Source organism: Marmota flaviventris, chromosome 13 (genome assembly GCF_047511675.1).
Source record: "Marmota flaviventris isolate mMarFla1 chromosome 13, mMarFla1.hap1, whole genome shotgun sequence".
Classification (NCBI taxonomy): domain Eukaryota; kingdom Metazoa; phylum Chordata; class Mammalia; order Rodentia; family Sciuridae; genus Marmota; species Marmota flaviventris.
In genome coordinates this window covers 1,571,045-1,587,021 of record NC_092510.1, presented here as the reverse complement: position 1 = coordinate 1,587,021, position 15,977 = coordinate 1,571,045, and the positions used below count along the sequence as shown (strand labels likewise).

At 37.6% G+C, this 15,977-nt stretch overlaps 1 pseudogene; it reads left to right on the top strand.

Annotated features, from left to right (window-relative positions):
* Positions 1-6,138: 6,138 nt before the first annotated feature.
* Positions 6,139-15,590, top strand: LOC114081406 (nuclear receptor-binding factor 2-like; annotated as a pseudogene).
* Positions 15,591-15,977: the final 387 nt, after the last annotated feature.

Below are 15,977 nucleotides of genomic sequence, written 5' to 3'. Positions count from 1 at the left end.
CTCATGCTTTGGATGCTTTTTAGCAGTGCTTCTCTATTAATTTTCTCATTTTAATTTCACCTTGGCCCTTATCTATATTGAACTGTAGATCCTATGTCAGCATTTATTGCCTCCACTGTAGTATTGACTCTTTTATGTTAGTTTTACAGTAAGGGCCCTAAGGCTTATTTCTCACAATGAAATTTTTTAAGATATGGAAGAATTTGAAATAGTCATTCCAATGTTTAACTAGAACAAGCTGGGAATGGTGGTGCATACCTGTAATCCAGTAGCTTGGTAGGTTGATGCAGGAGGATCACACGTTTGACACCAGCCTTTGCAATTTAGTGTTACTCTGTCTCAACGTTAAAAAGAAAAATTTCTGGGGGTAGTTCAGTGACAGTACTCCGGATTCAATCCCCAGTATTGCCAAAACAAGGGAAAAAAGGAAATTTGTACAAATAATGCATCTTTCCCCAAAAAAATTGTTAAAAAGAAAAATAAATTTCACTTCCATTGAAGAAAAAATAGTCTTTCAACTTTGAGTAGGTTTGTTTCATCTGGTTATTATTATTATTTTTCCCCAGAGGGTTTCCTCTCCTTTTGGTCAATATGGAAAGATTGTAACATAAAATTTCTTAGTGTCTATTTAGGCATTTCATTTCATACATTTAATTTTGGTAGTGTGAGGTGGTAACATGTTAAAACTTAATGTGAGATAAATGGTGCAAAGCACATTCCTGTAATCCAAGCAATTTGAGAGGTTGAGGTTTATTGAGCTAGGCTTGATAATTTAGGGAGACCTTGTCTTAAAATTTTACAAAATTGGGAGAAAGGACTAGTAGAGTGTTTTTAGTTTTCCAGTACTGGAAAAAAATTATGTGAGATCATTTCTATTTCTTGGTTTGTTTGCTTCCAGTTTGGGAGATGATGTAAGGTTTTAATTTACATATGACCATTGGTCATGATTTACTTAACTGTGCTGCAAAGGCAGGTCAAAGTGTTTCCTATATGTTTGTCTCTTAAGTGTTTGGAATGTTTCTTGAGTAACTGAGCTTCCCTCCAGAGTAGTCAGTTCTCTCTTTATTTGAGGTAAATGAATCCACTTGCTTTCGAGATTCTAATCCAAGAAAAATAATTATATGATGGTCCAAGGAGGAATAGTCTTGCATTTTCCTGGTGTCTTTGTGACTGTCTTATATTATATACAGTGAAATTTTTAATGTAAAGTGGGCTGTTTGAATCCTTTCCTTGTTGCCCTGAAAATTTTAGGGAAAATTAACCTCCTGTCACAAGTGAGGCTGGGCTTAATGGAAGCACTCTAGGAAAAGGCAGTGGAGCACTAAAATATGTCCAGCAATTACTAAGTGATGGGATTGGCAATATGTATATTATTTATCTTGTCTTCCTAATAGCTATATGAGGTATTTTACATTTTACAGATGAAAACATTGAAATTTAGAGTGGATAATGATTGTGAGATTGAAACCACCACTTCTGACTTGAATATCTTAAATGTAATTTTTTTTTTTTTATTATGCTGAGTAGTCCATTCAGTGTTTACTGGTTGTAGATACTGCTTGCTAGTTGTCTGTTGATTAAGAAAAGAAGGGGCTGGGGATGTGGCTCAAGCGGTAGCGCGCTCGCCTGGCATGCGTGTGGCCCAGGTTCGATCCTCAGCACCACATACAAACAAAGATGTTGTGTCCGCCAAAAACTAATAAAAATAAATATTAAAAAATTCTCTCTCTGTCTCTCTCTCTCTCCTAAAAAAAAGAAAAGAAGGGGGAAGTGGATGACTCCTAACAGACAACCCTACTATAAAGTCAGGAGTATGGTATATTTTCCTCTGTGGACTTTTTAGCATTTTGTTTCTTTTCATTTGTGTATACAATTTTCCCCTAAATGAACTAATAAATTGAAGGTTATCAAAGATGATACTCTTTTCCTTTGGGTAAGAGTGCAGTGTGGAATGTATATTTTAAAAGTGGCCTATAGCCAGGTGCACATTCTTGTAAATCCCAGTAACTTGGGATGCTAAGTTAGGAAAATTCTAGGTTCTAGATCAGCCTCAGCAAATTTTGAGACCCTATCTCAAAATTTAAAAAGATAGTGAAAAGAGTTGGGGCTGTAGCTCAGTGGTAAAGTGCTCCTGGGTCCAATCGCAGTTCCAAAAACAAAGCCAGTAGATGTAGAAAGAAAATATTTGTTAGTGAGATCAGCCACTTAGTAACAGGTTATATTTGCTAGGTTTTTGTTGGTTTCAAATGATGAAAACCCATTTGAAATCAGCTTAAGCAAAAAGAGTTGATTTATTGGACTCTAAACAAAGGAGCAGGAAAAGAAGGGGTATAGTATACATGGGTCTAAGAACATAGGGAGCCTCAGATTCAGTCAGGATTCTCTGACTCTTTAGGCTGACTGCTTCACTTCTCTTTACAAACCTGTTTCTACCTGTATTTCCAAGTTCCTGAATGTCACATTACTTAAAACCTTGAGACATTATTAACTTAGTATCTGATTCTAAGATTGAAATTTGGGGCCTGGGGATGTAGCTCAGTTGGTAGAGTGCTTGCCTCTCATGCACAAGGCCCTGGGTTGAATCTCTAGCACCACATAAAACAAACAAACAAACAAAAACAACAACAAAAATCTGAATGGGATTCTTCAGGTGTCTAGTGGACAAGGCAATATGAGTACTGTAAAATAGGAGTCATGGATTATAAAAAAAATCATAATTTTTACTTTGAAATAACAAAAATTTATACATGTACTACTTTTCTTTTTTTCTTTTAGCTCAGGCCTTTCTACATTGCTGAGACTTGGATTACAGTCCTGCCTCAACTGGGATTACAGGTTTTCGTCATCACACCTTAGCTACTTTTAATGAATTGATTCAATTAAGAACAGTATTTAAGGAGATCAGTTTTAAAATGGGAAATATTTAATGATTCTTTTGAAAATAAGAAAATTATTACCAAAATAGGTTTCCTGCAGTATCTTTAGTTATTGAAAAAAATGTACTTTAATGTAGTCTGCCCAACTATGTTGTCACTTTTTGAGGAGGGGGTACAAGGGATTGAACCCAGTGGTGTTTTCCATGGAGCCACATCCCTGGTCTTTTAAAAATATTTTATTTAGAGACAGGATTTCCCTGAGCTTCTTTGGGCCTTGCTAAATTGCTGAGGCTGGCTTTGAACTCAGATCCTCCTGCCTCAGCCTCTTGCACTGTTGGGATTACACATGTGCACCACATCACCCAGATGTTTTTACTTTTTATTTTTTTATTTTGATTACTGGGGATTAACTCTGGGGCACTCAGCCACTGAGCCACATCCCCAGCCCTGTTTTGTAATTTATTTAGAGACAGGATCTCACTGATTTACTGAGTGCCTCACCATTGCTGAGGCTGGCTCTGAATTTTTGATCCTCCTGCTTCAGCCTCCCAAACCTCTGGTATTATAGGCGTGTGCCACCATGTCTGGCTTATTTTTTAACTACCCCCTCAGTTTTGAAACAGGATTCTCTTAAATTGCTTAAAGCCTCTCTAAATTTTAGAGGCTAATCCTAAACTTGTGCCCCTTCTGCCTCAGCCTGCCAAGTCGCTGGGATTACAGGTGTGTCCCACTGTTCATTGTCAACTGCTTGGTGATTAAAAAAAAAAAAAAAAAAAAAAAAACTCCACTTTCATTATCTATCATGGTTCTTAGTATAACAAACCATTTAGGGGTGCTAATTAGTTTAATTTTCACAATAATTCTCATTTTATAGATAAGAAAATTGAGGCAGATAGTTAAAGCCAAGTTCATGTGTTTATAAAAGTGTTCAAGCTGAGAGTTGGAATCTGGGCTCTACTCTGTCTGCACTTGGTAGATATTTAATAAGAATTTAATAGTAACTATACTTTAAAAAAGGAATTTGCTGTGGTGTGAAATAACCTAAATAGATGAGTGTGTTTATTAGAAAATATTATATCTGAGACTATAGTGAGAGGTAAATCCTGAATGGGCAGAGTCGGAGATTAGATTTTTTCATGGGGAAGTTTTAGGGAAGATGGGAGAGCTAAGAAGTCCTGACTTCACCTATTAGGAACTCTTTGTTCTTGTTCAGAAGTTCAAGTAACCATTTATTTTGTCATCATAGCTTGAAGTTTAATTATGGAGGCACACAAATATCCATAGCACAAGGTAGAAAGTGATTGGAGTCCCCAAAGGCACAAAGATCATAGAGACAGTACTAGAGTGCAGTAATCTCAAATAGCATCTTGTTTTTGCCTCTCAAAATGTATCTGTGAGCCAGCAGCTATAAAACTAGCTATATACCTTTGTAAAATCTTAAACCTTATTCCAAACCTAATGACCCAGAATTTGCATCTTCACCTAGTGCTCACGATTTGAATTCCATTTAAAACTTCAGTGCCATGGATCAGTTCCAAATCCATCATTTTATAGGTAAGAAAATGGGCCCTGAAGGTTGGAATAAATTAACTGTTTCAGTGGGAGAGCAAGAATTTGATACCAGAGCCCCCGATTCTTGGTAGGTATAGGTCTACACTTTGCCACTCCTTGTTATGATGGTCTGTGGGATTTCAAGGAAAAGCCTTAACAATAATATCAGAATATATTCATTAGAGAAATAATGTTAATCATAACTTCTTGTATCTACTAGTTTTCTTCATTATGTATATTCTCTTTCGCCAGAGCCTGTCATTTCTAGGTACCTGAAAACATTTATGTGTTTTGAACATATTTTTTGCTTAGTCTGACTCTGTGGTTAAAATTCATACAATATCCAGACATGATGGCACATGCCTATAATCTCAGGAACTTAGGAGGCATAGACCAGAGGATCACAACTTAATGAGGCCCTAAAACAAATTAGCAAGGCACTGACTCAGAACTTTAAAAGGACTGGGGGATGTAGCTCAGTGGTAAACCACTTCTGGGTTTGATCCCTAGTACCATGAAAATATATAGATAAATAAAAGGCCAGTATTGCTTATTTAATCTGTTTACCTTTACATGTGGGGATACTTAAGTCATTTGATTTTAGAATTTTGTCATTTGCTTTTGTTCTTTTCGTGAGTTGTATCTGATTTAAAAAAAAAAAAAAAATCACTTTAATACTAGGTATTGGTATCATAGTGCCTCAAGTGCAAATTTTTTTTCTTTAATTTTTTAAATGGTACCAGGAATTGAACCCAGTGGTGCTTTAGCACTGAACTACATCCCCAGTTCCTTTTATTTTTTTTGAAATAGCATCTCATTAAGTTTCGGAGGCTGACCTTAAGCTTGTTATTCTCCTGCCTCAGCCTCCTGAGGAGCTAGGATTATAGGCGAATACCACCATGTCCAGCACAGATTTCTCATTTCTGAGACAAATAGCAGCTTTATGTTGAAAGGGAAGAATGAACTGATAATAATAACAGTTAAATTTTACCATATGATAAGTGGTTCTCTGATAATAGCTTTTTTTAAGTTAGTTTTTTTATTTATGTATGACAACAGAATGCATTATAGTTTTTGTTACACATATAGAGCACAGTTTTTCATATCTCTGGTTGTATACAAAGTATATTCACACCAGTTTGTGTCTTCATACATATACTTTGGATAATAATGACCATCACATTCCACCATAATTTGTAACCCAATGCCCCCTCCCTTCCCCTCCAACCCCTCTGCCCTATCTAGAGTTCATCTATTCATTCCATGCTCCCTCTCCCTACCCGAAGACTAGTGGAATTGTCTATGAAATAACTCTTATTTTGAAAGAAGTTTGAAAAATTTAAAAAATATATATTTTTAGTAACATACTATAATTGTGACTCTTTCTAGTTAACCTCTGGAGTTGAAGAATGTGGGTCATTGAAGTGCCTGGTGTTAACTGGGAGAGGGTTTATTTAGATGCAGTAGTTTTAGGTTCTATCTACTCTTTTCATAGATCCTGATATACATAAAGCTGTGATGATGATTTGAGGTGTGACAACAAATAGTATCATTTATCTTGTTAAAAGGTTGGTTTGTTTGGGGCAGTTGCTAGTGATAGAACCCAAAGACTTACAGTAAGTAGGTATTCCACCTCAATGTCTATTGTTGTTATCTAAAGTCATGTTTTGCACTTAATAGTAATTTATAGATGTTTGTCTTCTAGGCTCATCAGCAGAGCAGACGAGCAGACCATTTATTAGCTTCAGGGAAATACAAAGAGGCTATTTATTGTCACAAGAAGGCTGCGGGTAAATTGTCTTTTTAAGAAATACTGATTGTAAAAATGAAGAGCAATTTGTTTTTCCCAGTATCTCTGACCACTTTATTTAGAATGAAAATCACAACAGTAGTGTTTGTTGTCCTGCATATGCATGTTAGATCATTCTGCTTATCACCTAGAAAATTAGCTTAAGAGTATTTTTCAAATATGATGGATTTCCCAGCTTCTCCTAAACCAGTCTTCTGTCTGAAATATGAAGATGGCATAAATGGCACCTTGGTATATAGTTCTTATACACAGCCATGTTCCTAAAAACTTATGAGCCAATTGCAAGAAGTCTGCCAATTCATAGTAAATATTGTTTAAAGGAGTCTGAATTTTAAACACTTGATATTTGTGCTGCAGGATGGGCAGATGGCAGGTACCACATAAATCTGTGTATTTTATGGTGAGTTTTATGTTTTTTTTTTGTACAACATTAAGGCTTGTGAATTCAGTATTATTAAATCTTTCCTAAACTATATTTTGTTATCCATTGGATTATTAAATTTTAGTCACCACAAAAGCGACATATTGTTTAACTATTTAAGTCACGTTACATATGAGTTCCATAAGCACACATCCATAATCCCAGCAATTTGGTAGACTGAGGGAGGAGGGTTGCAAGTTCCTGGCCAGCCTCAGCAACATTGCAAGGCCCTAAGCAACTTCAACCCTGACTCAAAATAAAAACTAAGAAAGCACTGGGGATGTAGCTCAGTGGTTGAGATGCTTCTGGGTTCACTTACCAGTACCAAAACAACAACAACAAAACCAAAGATTCTAGCTAACTGAATAAATAAAGGGAAAAACTTACATTCCTCCTAATCTGATATTTGAATAATTGAAACTGCTAAGGGCTTCAAATATCACCCTGACCTAGTCTAAATTCTGTGACATTCTTAGGTTAGAAAAGATGATAGCCAGGGCTGGGGATGTGGCTCAAGTGGTAGCATGCTCGCCTGGCATGTGTGAGGCCCGGGTTCAATCCTCAGCACCACATACAAACAAAGATGTTGTGTCCACCGAAAACTAAAAAATAAATATTAAAAAAAGAAAAGATGATAGCCTGTTAAATCATATTAGCTTTAAATCATGGAGATAGAACTTAATGTGATTAGTATATCCAACTGGGCTGATTTGGAGTTTAGACTTGGTTTTATGGCCCAGTGGTATCACACTCCTCTGGCATGTGTGAGGCACTGCGTTCGATCCTCGGCACCAAATTAAAATAAATAAGTAAAATAAAGGTATTGGGTCCACCTACAATTAAAAAATATTTAAAAAATAGCCATGTATTAGAGTTGCAAAACTGATGTGTTGGAATGAGCTCATTGTATTCTAAATTGACTTATTGACAACAAGTTTTTTTTTGTTTGTTTTGGTACCTGGGATTGAAGTTGCCTATGAACCACTGAGCCACATCCCCATCCCTTTTTATATTTTGAGACAGAGTCTCCCTGAGTTGCTTAGGGCCTCACTAAGTTGCTGAGGCTATCTTTGAACTTGTGAGCCTCCTGCCTCAGCCTCCCCAGTCTCTAGGATTATAGGCATGCACTACCATGCCTTACTGGAAGAATTAGTAGGTTCTTCAGATTTTCTTAGTTCCTGTCCCCATCATTTCTTAATATCCACTTTAAATATTTGCCTTGTTTCATATTTGGAGGAAGCAGTTTAAACAGAATTGTTAGTTTTTCTTTTTTTTTTCCTGAGATGCCTATTCTTTTACCAAATTTCTCTTGGTGAGCATTTGTTCCTGTTTTGAATTTGTGGAGGAAATCTATGACCATGCAATCAGATTGAAAGTTTTTTATCCTTCTAAAATAACCTTTAAAAATTCCAAATTGAAAACAGACATGCGGCACATGCTTGTAATCCCAGTGACTTCGGTGGCTGAGTCCAGGATTTCAAATTCAAAGCCAGCCTCAGCAACTGAGGAAGGCCCTAGGTAAATTAACAAGGCCCTGTACCAAAATTAAAAATAAAAAGGCTGGGGATGTGGCTCAATGGTTAAGTGCCCCAGATTTCAATATCTTATACCCCATGTGGCCCCTTCCCCAATTCCCAGTTGTGAGATATATTTTTTTTATATATTTTTTTTTTATTTAGGACTTAACCTAGGGGCACTTCATCACTTGGTTACATCCTTAGCCATTGTTTAATTTGAAACGGGGTTTCACAGAGTTTCTTATGGCCTTATACTGAATTGCTGAGGCTAACTTTGAACTCCTGATTCTCCTGCCTCAGCCTCCCTAGCTGGTGGGATTTTAGGTATGCACCACTGCATTATACTGTTTTAAGGCTCTACAAAGGGAAGCATTTCTTTAGTTTTGCAAAAGGCATTCTATTTGATAAGAAAGTAGATAAAACAGCTGATGCTGTGGCACACTTCTGTAATTCCAGCAGTGACAAGTAGAAAAATTTATTCAGGTAGGTGGTAATAATAAAGAAAATTCATCCACAGTGTATCTGAACAGTAGTAGAGCAGATAGAACATCTCAACAGATTTAAATGTTAATGAAGAAAAATACACAAGCTATGCAAAATTAATACAGGAACAAAAGATGAGAACAAAGTGAAGAAAAATGTAAATCTGGCATGTAAGGCTCGATCAAAACTATAATCACCTGGTTTTCTTTGGACAAGGAACGTCTAATTAATTTGCATCTCAGGAATGATAGAATCTAGCAGACACTTATAAGCATGAAATTGGAAAGTCATTAAAATACAAATAAAGATCAGGCAGAAAGCTGTGTCTTGTATCTGCAGAAGGGGAAAAAGAGACTTAATATAGGGATGAGGCATATCAAAAAGTTTATAGTAAACAAAATATAGGAAGTAGATCCATTATTAATGTTATTTATACCCCATCTTGTTCAAAAACATATTTAAAATGTCTCACAGAGAAACATAATGAAATATAGAATGTAAGTAAAACTAAGTAAATGAAGAAATCCATAGAAGCACAAAATGAAAAACAGACTGAGATTATAAACCTCAAAATGTACCATGAGTTTGAATATTTATAGAACTTATGATTAGTTCTTTGTGTTGTTTTTGACATTGACAAAATTCCTAAGAAAATCAATATAGAAAGATAAAAAGTTAATTTTTGCTTAAACATTTCAGAGTTTTGGGCTGGGGATGTGGCTCAGGTGGTAGCGCACTCGCCTGGCATGCGTGCGGCCCGGGTTCGATCCTCAGCACCACATACCAACAAAGATGTTGTGTCCACCAAGAACTGAAAAATAAACATTGAAAAATTCTCTCTCTCTCTTTCTCTCACTCTCTCTTTAAAAAAAAATTCAGAGTTTCAGTCCATGGTCATTCAGACCCATCATTTTTGGCCTCACGTTTTTGGCCTTCAGTGAGCAGAACTTAATGGTAGGAAGTGTGTAGTGAAGAAAACTGCTCATCTCATGGCCTTGAGAAGCAGAGGGAGAGGAAGGAGCTGGGGCCAGTATCCCCTTCAAGGTCATGCCTTCCATGGCCCAACTTCCTTCTGTTTCACATCCCCTTCCACAGAGTTTGTTATCTCCCTCCTCATAGTGCCATCAGTTAGGGATCAAACCGTCAACACATGAGCCTTCAAGGGGGCATTCAAGTTCTAAACCATAACATTCTGCTGCTGTCCCCCAGAAGCTTATGTCCATCTCATGAAATGAAATGCATTTATTCTATCTTTAAGAGTCTCCAAAATCTTAACAGTCCATTTATTACTCAAATGTCCAAATCCAAAGTCTACTCTGAGACTCAAGGCAAACTTGGTTGTGAGCCACTGGAATATTTAACAAGTTACATACTTGTAACATTCAGTGGCATATGATAGACATTCCCATTCCAAATGGGAGGAATAGGACCATAGAAAGAAAGAAGGGATTTGACCAAATCAAGATGGAAACCCAGCAGAGCAAATACTGAGTTCTGTAGCTTCATGTGCTGCATTTGGGACACAGTGATATAATGTGAACTCCAAAGGGTTTAGGCAGCCCTGTTCCTGGCTTTGCCAACTGTAGTGCATGTGGCCACTCACTCTGGCTGGCTTTACTCTCTGCCTGTGACTTCCCTTGGCAGGCATTCTACATTCCTGGTATCTCTGACTTACTGGGGTCTCCATTGCAGCTTTAGCTTCACTCTCACAGCTTCACACATTGCCTTTTCAGGGGCTACTTGGCAGGGGCTTTGACTGTCACATGCTGATTGAAGTCTTGATGGGATCCCCCAGGATCCCATGTAATAACTCCTGTATTCTTCGTGCTTGCAAAAGCACCATTGTATGGATGACAAGGTATGCTACCAGCTGGAGCAGTAGATGGCCTGCTTAGACCACAGCTATGGCAGACTCTGATTCCTTTGAAAGATGAACACAAGGAAAACAATTACCTGACTCTGTGGGAGTAGGGCTCCCCTGGGCTTTCTTATCAAACAGAAGTCTTTGAGTCTATGATGGGTCTTGCTGATTCCTGAGGCGCAAAGTCCTTAGCTTCTTTTTGATGGCACTGATCTCTTTAGCAGTGGTACCTTATTTGGCCACAACTTTAAAGGTTCTACATTTCTGTCTAAACTGAAGTTTTTAAATCTCTCTTTTCTCTTTTTTGTTCCCATTCTCAATGGTATATTAATTGAAAGCTAAACACAGACCACTGCCTTGAAATTTCCTCCACCAAGTTAATTAGTCCATCTCTTTCAAATTCAGCCTCACAGAATCTTGGCATACATAAAATGTAGACTAGTTTTTTTTCCAGAATGTAACATGAATGGCCTCTAGTCCAGTTCTCAGTAGGGTCCTTATTTCTGTTTGAAACCTCATGAGCTTGGCCTTTAGTTTACACATTCTTATCAGCATTCTGGTTTTCTGAGTTCGCACCAGAATTGCACTTTAAGCTCTGTTTACAACATTACAAGCTTTCTGTAGTCAACATTTCTAAGCCATGACACCTCCTCCATCTCAATTTAAAAGATTTCTTAGCCACTATCAGGTATAGTCATAGCAAAGACTTTGCTGCTTATTGTTACCAATTTTCTCTTGTAGATTTTCATAACTGAGAGATTCAACTTGAAAGGAGGAAAGGTTTAATGGGTTCATGGTTTCAGTTCATGTTTTATTGGCCCTGTTGTTTTGGGCCTGTGGCAAGGTAGAACATCATGGTGAAATATGTGGTAGAGCAAAGCTGCTCACTTCATATTAATGGAAAGCAGAGAGGGGAAGGGGATGGGGACACATATGCCTTTCACATCAAACCTTGAGTCACCCAATTTCCTTTAACTAAGCCCTACCCATTAAAGATTCCAATACCTAACCATGGTGCCAATAGCTGGGGAGCAAATGTTCTAAACTTGGGCTTCCTGGGGCATTTAAGATTCAAACCATAGCAGACTCCTAGCAATCAACCAAAAGAGGAAAAGTAAGGATTTTCTTCAAATTAAGTCACCCAGAGTTTGATCCTGAGATCAGAGATTTGTGGTTATTGTTGTTTTTAGTACCTGGGATTGAACTCGGGGTACTTAACCACTGAGCAATATCCCTAGTTCTTTTTTTTATTATTATTAGAGACAGGGCCTTGCTAAGTTGATGAGGTTGGCTGTGGACTTCAGATCCTCCTGCATCAGCTTCCAGAGCTGCTGGGATTATAGGTGCTTGTCATTGCACCTGGTCTGAAAGGTTTTGTTAGGGTAGCTGGAGCAAATATTCATGAGACATACATCTGAGTTCAAGCAAAGGTTTATTGACAGAGAATATCTACTAGACTGCCCTTCTGCAAGGCACAGCAGCCTGCTGGAAAAAATGTCTTTTAAATATATAGTCAGGTACAAGGGAGTAGTTAAAAAACCCTGTGATTGTTATTTGGTACCTTTGCTCTGGTTTTAGTAGTTAGGGAATCTTTGGGGGTGGGCCTAAAAGGAAGGCCATTCTTGGTTGCCAGGTGCTAATTTTCAAAATGGGAATTATTTTGGACTAAGTACCTAACAGGTTTTTGTTAATTTTTTTTTTTTTAAGTACTGGGAATTGAACCGAGCCAGGCATGCTTTACCACTGAGCAATAACTCCAGCTATTTTTGTATTTTTTTCAGACAAAGTCTAATTTGTCCAGCCTTGCCTCAGACTTCCAATCCTCCTGCCTCAGCCTCCCGAGTTGCTGGAATTACAGGTATACACTACTATACCTGCCTGGTTCTTATTACTTTTTAATCCTCACTAAACATTATTTTTCAAATGAAATCATCTTCAGTTCTTTAATTGTAAAATCTGCAGGGTTTCTGTTATTGTCTGATGGTGGGGATCAAATGTAGGACTCCACATGCTAGGCAAGTACTCTACCACTCAGCCACATCCACAGCCCTTCCATAGGGATTTTAAAGCATAGAACCTGCCAGTTAAGGTATTGAATGCCTGTAATCCCAGAGACTGGGGAAGCTGAGGCAGGGGGATCACAAGTTCCAGGTCAATCACAGAAATTTAGCAAGACTCTATCTCAAAGTATAAAGGGCTATGGATATAGCTCAGTGGAAGAGCTCTAACCCTTGTTTAGTCACTGGGATCATTCACCAGTATTGTAGCAAAAAAACCTCCAAACACTAATCATAGCGTTACTGCTTGTAAGATCATTTTTTTTTTTTCTGTATGAGAAGTATCAAAACTTCTTTTACCTGGTAATTATAGGATGATACCCATATATTAATGTTCCTTTTTTTTGGCCAGCATATCTTTCTGATGCTATGGAGCTGAGCAAGTCTGAGCAGGTAAGACATGTTCTTAAGGTTTACAGCAAAATTTTAAAAGATTTTTTTAAAATGGAGACTTGAACTGTGTGTAAAAAAAGCATTTTACCCCTCTTTAAGTTCTTTAATTGTAAAATCTGCAGAGTTTCTGTTTTTGTTTGATGGTGGGGGATCAAATGCAGGTCTTTAAGTGCTATATTAAAAATATGTAAAATGTGCAAACTAAGTGAAGTGTTGATATCATGGCATGCAGAAACAACCTTCTCCCCCAACCTCATTCCTGCTCTTTTAAGCATGGTGAAACTTGCATCCTGTTAGTAGCTTATATTTGACCATCGTTGGGCTGTTTGTTTTGGTGCCTGGTATTGAACCCAGGGGCGCTTAACCACTAAGCCATATCCCCAGCTATTTTTATTTTTTATTTAGAGACAGGGTCTTGCTAAGTTGTTTAGGCCTCCCTAAGTTGCTGTGGCTGGCTTTGAAACTGTGGTTCTCCTTCCTCAGGCTCCTGAGCTGCTGGGATTGCATGTGTGCACCACCATGCCTGGATCCAATTGGATAAATCTGCTTGTTGAAGATTTTTTAAATATGAAGTCTCCCATTTGTCTGTTCTTGAATTCTTAGACAATTGTTTTTTTTTTTTTTTTTTTTTCTTTATTTTTGACTTCCTCCTTGTACTGGTAATTGAACCTAGGGGGTGCTCTACCTGTGGACCACATCCTTCCAGCCCTTTTCATTTATTTTTATTTTGTGACCAGGGTTTGGTTAAGTTTCCCAAGTTGGCTTTGAACTTTGATCTTCCTAAGTCTCCCAAATGGTTGGAATTACAGCCTTCTTGTACCACTATGCCCCCTGCCTTATGTTAAAAAGTTCTTAACTTCAAAATTTGCTTTACCAGTGACTTTTATTTTCTATGCTAGGGTAAGGCTTGTTAAGGTTTAAAAATACCTTTATCTAAATATTCTTTTTTTAACAGGGGTCTGAGTTGAATTCAGGGCCTTGTACATGATAGACAGGTGCTCTACCATTGAGCTACATCACCAGCCCTATTTTAAATTTTGAGACAGGGTCTTGGTAAGTTCTGCAGGCTGGCCTTGAATTTGTGATTCTCCTGCCTTAGCCTCCTAAGTAGCAGGGGTTATAAGCATGTGCCACCAAACCTGGCTTCTGATTTCTTGATTGTAAAATGTCAGGTACCTAGGAAGTACTTAGTACATATATGTCTAATTGAAATAAGGAGATAATTTCTGAGAGGGATATCAGTGGCAGGGAAAACCCACTTGCTTCTTAACACTGAATCATAGGATATTTAACTAAGTCTTTGATACTATAGAACCTGCTATTGGTATCTGCCCTGCATTGAGCTTTCTAAATCTGTTAACAGGAAGACTTTTCGTTTTGGTTACTATAGAACTGAGGTCTAAATAGAAAGGATTTCTCCAATTCTAAGATGATTACAAATGGCATGGCATTGCAGATGGAGGAAGTGTAAGGCATAGTCAGAAAAAGTCTGAATTATTGAGATTAGGATTTTGACTTAATAAATGGTGCTTTCAATTAAGTAAAAAAATACACCTTTCTCTAATTTATGTTATTTTGATATTGTTATTGAATCTTTACTAAATTTCAAACAGTATAAAAATTTTAAGTGTTAAGTCAGAAAGGCTCTTGGAATAGGATATATTAACAGTAAAAAAGATTTCCAATATTAAATTCTGCAAATTGTAATTTTCCTTTTGTGAAATAGGCTCATTTATCACTGGAATTAAAAAGGGATAGCCACATGAAACAGCTCCTCCTCATCCAGGAGAGGTGGAAAAGGGCAAAGTGTGAAGAACAATCAAAAGCTTAGAACACAGACAAGGATGTACCTACCCATCTTCAGGTATCTCACAAACCCTCTGATGAGGATGCAGAGGGTCATAGTCCCCTTTTTTCTCAGAACTACAGCCCTTGTACAGAGAAACACCTATCTGAAATTCATGGAGTCTTTGACAGGAATCCAGAAACACTGCTATTTTTACTTCAGCAAAAGAGTGAGCCAACACAGCCATGTATTGGAAGCAAAGCCCCGAAGGATGATAAAACAATTATTGAGAAGCAGGCAACCAAAATTGCAGATTTGAAAAGGCATGTGGAGTTCCTTGTGGCTGAGAATGAAAGATTAAGGAAAGAAAATAAAACACTAAAGGCTGAAAAAGCCAGACTTCTAATAGGTCCAGTAGATAAGGAGCTGGATGTTGATGCTGATTTTTTTTTTAAAGAGAGAGTGGGAGAGAGAGAGAGAGAGAGAATTTTTTAATATTTATTTATTTTTTTTTTAGTTCTCGGTGGACACAACATCTTTGTTTGTATGTGGTGCTGAGGATTGAACCCGGGCCGCAAGCACGCCAGGTGAGCACGCTACTGCTTGAGCCACATCCCCAGCCCCTTGATGCTGATTTTATAGAAAAGTCAGCATTATGGAGCTTGCAACTACATTCAGACACTGCTACAGCTTTTTCAACCTGGCAGAAATTTGCAGCAAATACTGGGAAAGCCAAGGATATTCCAATACCCAATCTTCCTCCCATGGATTATCCATCTCCACAACTTCCACTTATGGAGCTGAGGATTTTCTGAAAGGACTTGTGAATAATTGAAGTAGAAGGCTTTTGGAGAGATCAGAAGAAATACAGCAACACGGTTAATTCAGAAAAGAAGAAAAAATAAAAAAAGGGAAAACCACATACAAGGGTAATTCCAGATGTGCTTTACCATCTGGCTGATTGGCAGGAGCAGCATTGCCAGGATGTGGGAAACAGTCACTGTGAAATATATTGCATATCTGATCTACCCACTAGAGTTAATGGTTCCCACCTGGCAGACAGTAAACTCTTGGAGGTTCACTTTCTCCCAATGCAAACCAAATGGGTACCTAGAATAATTTTCTCAAGTACCAATTATTTTTCTTCAGGGTTAAAACGTATAAAAGTGTGTTATGTATAATTAATCTATAATGCCATAAATGATATTGCAAAACCTAAATA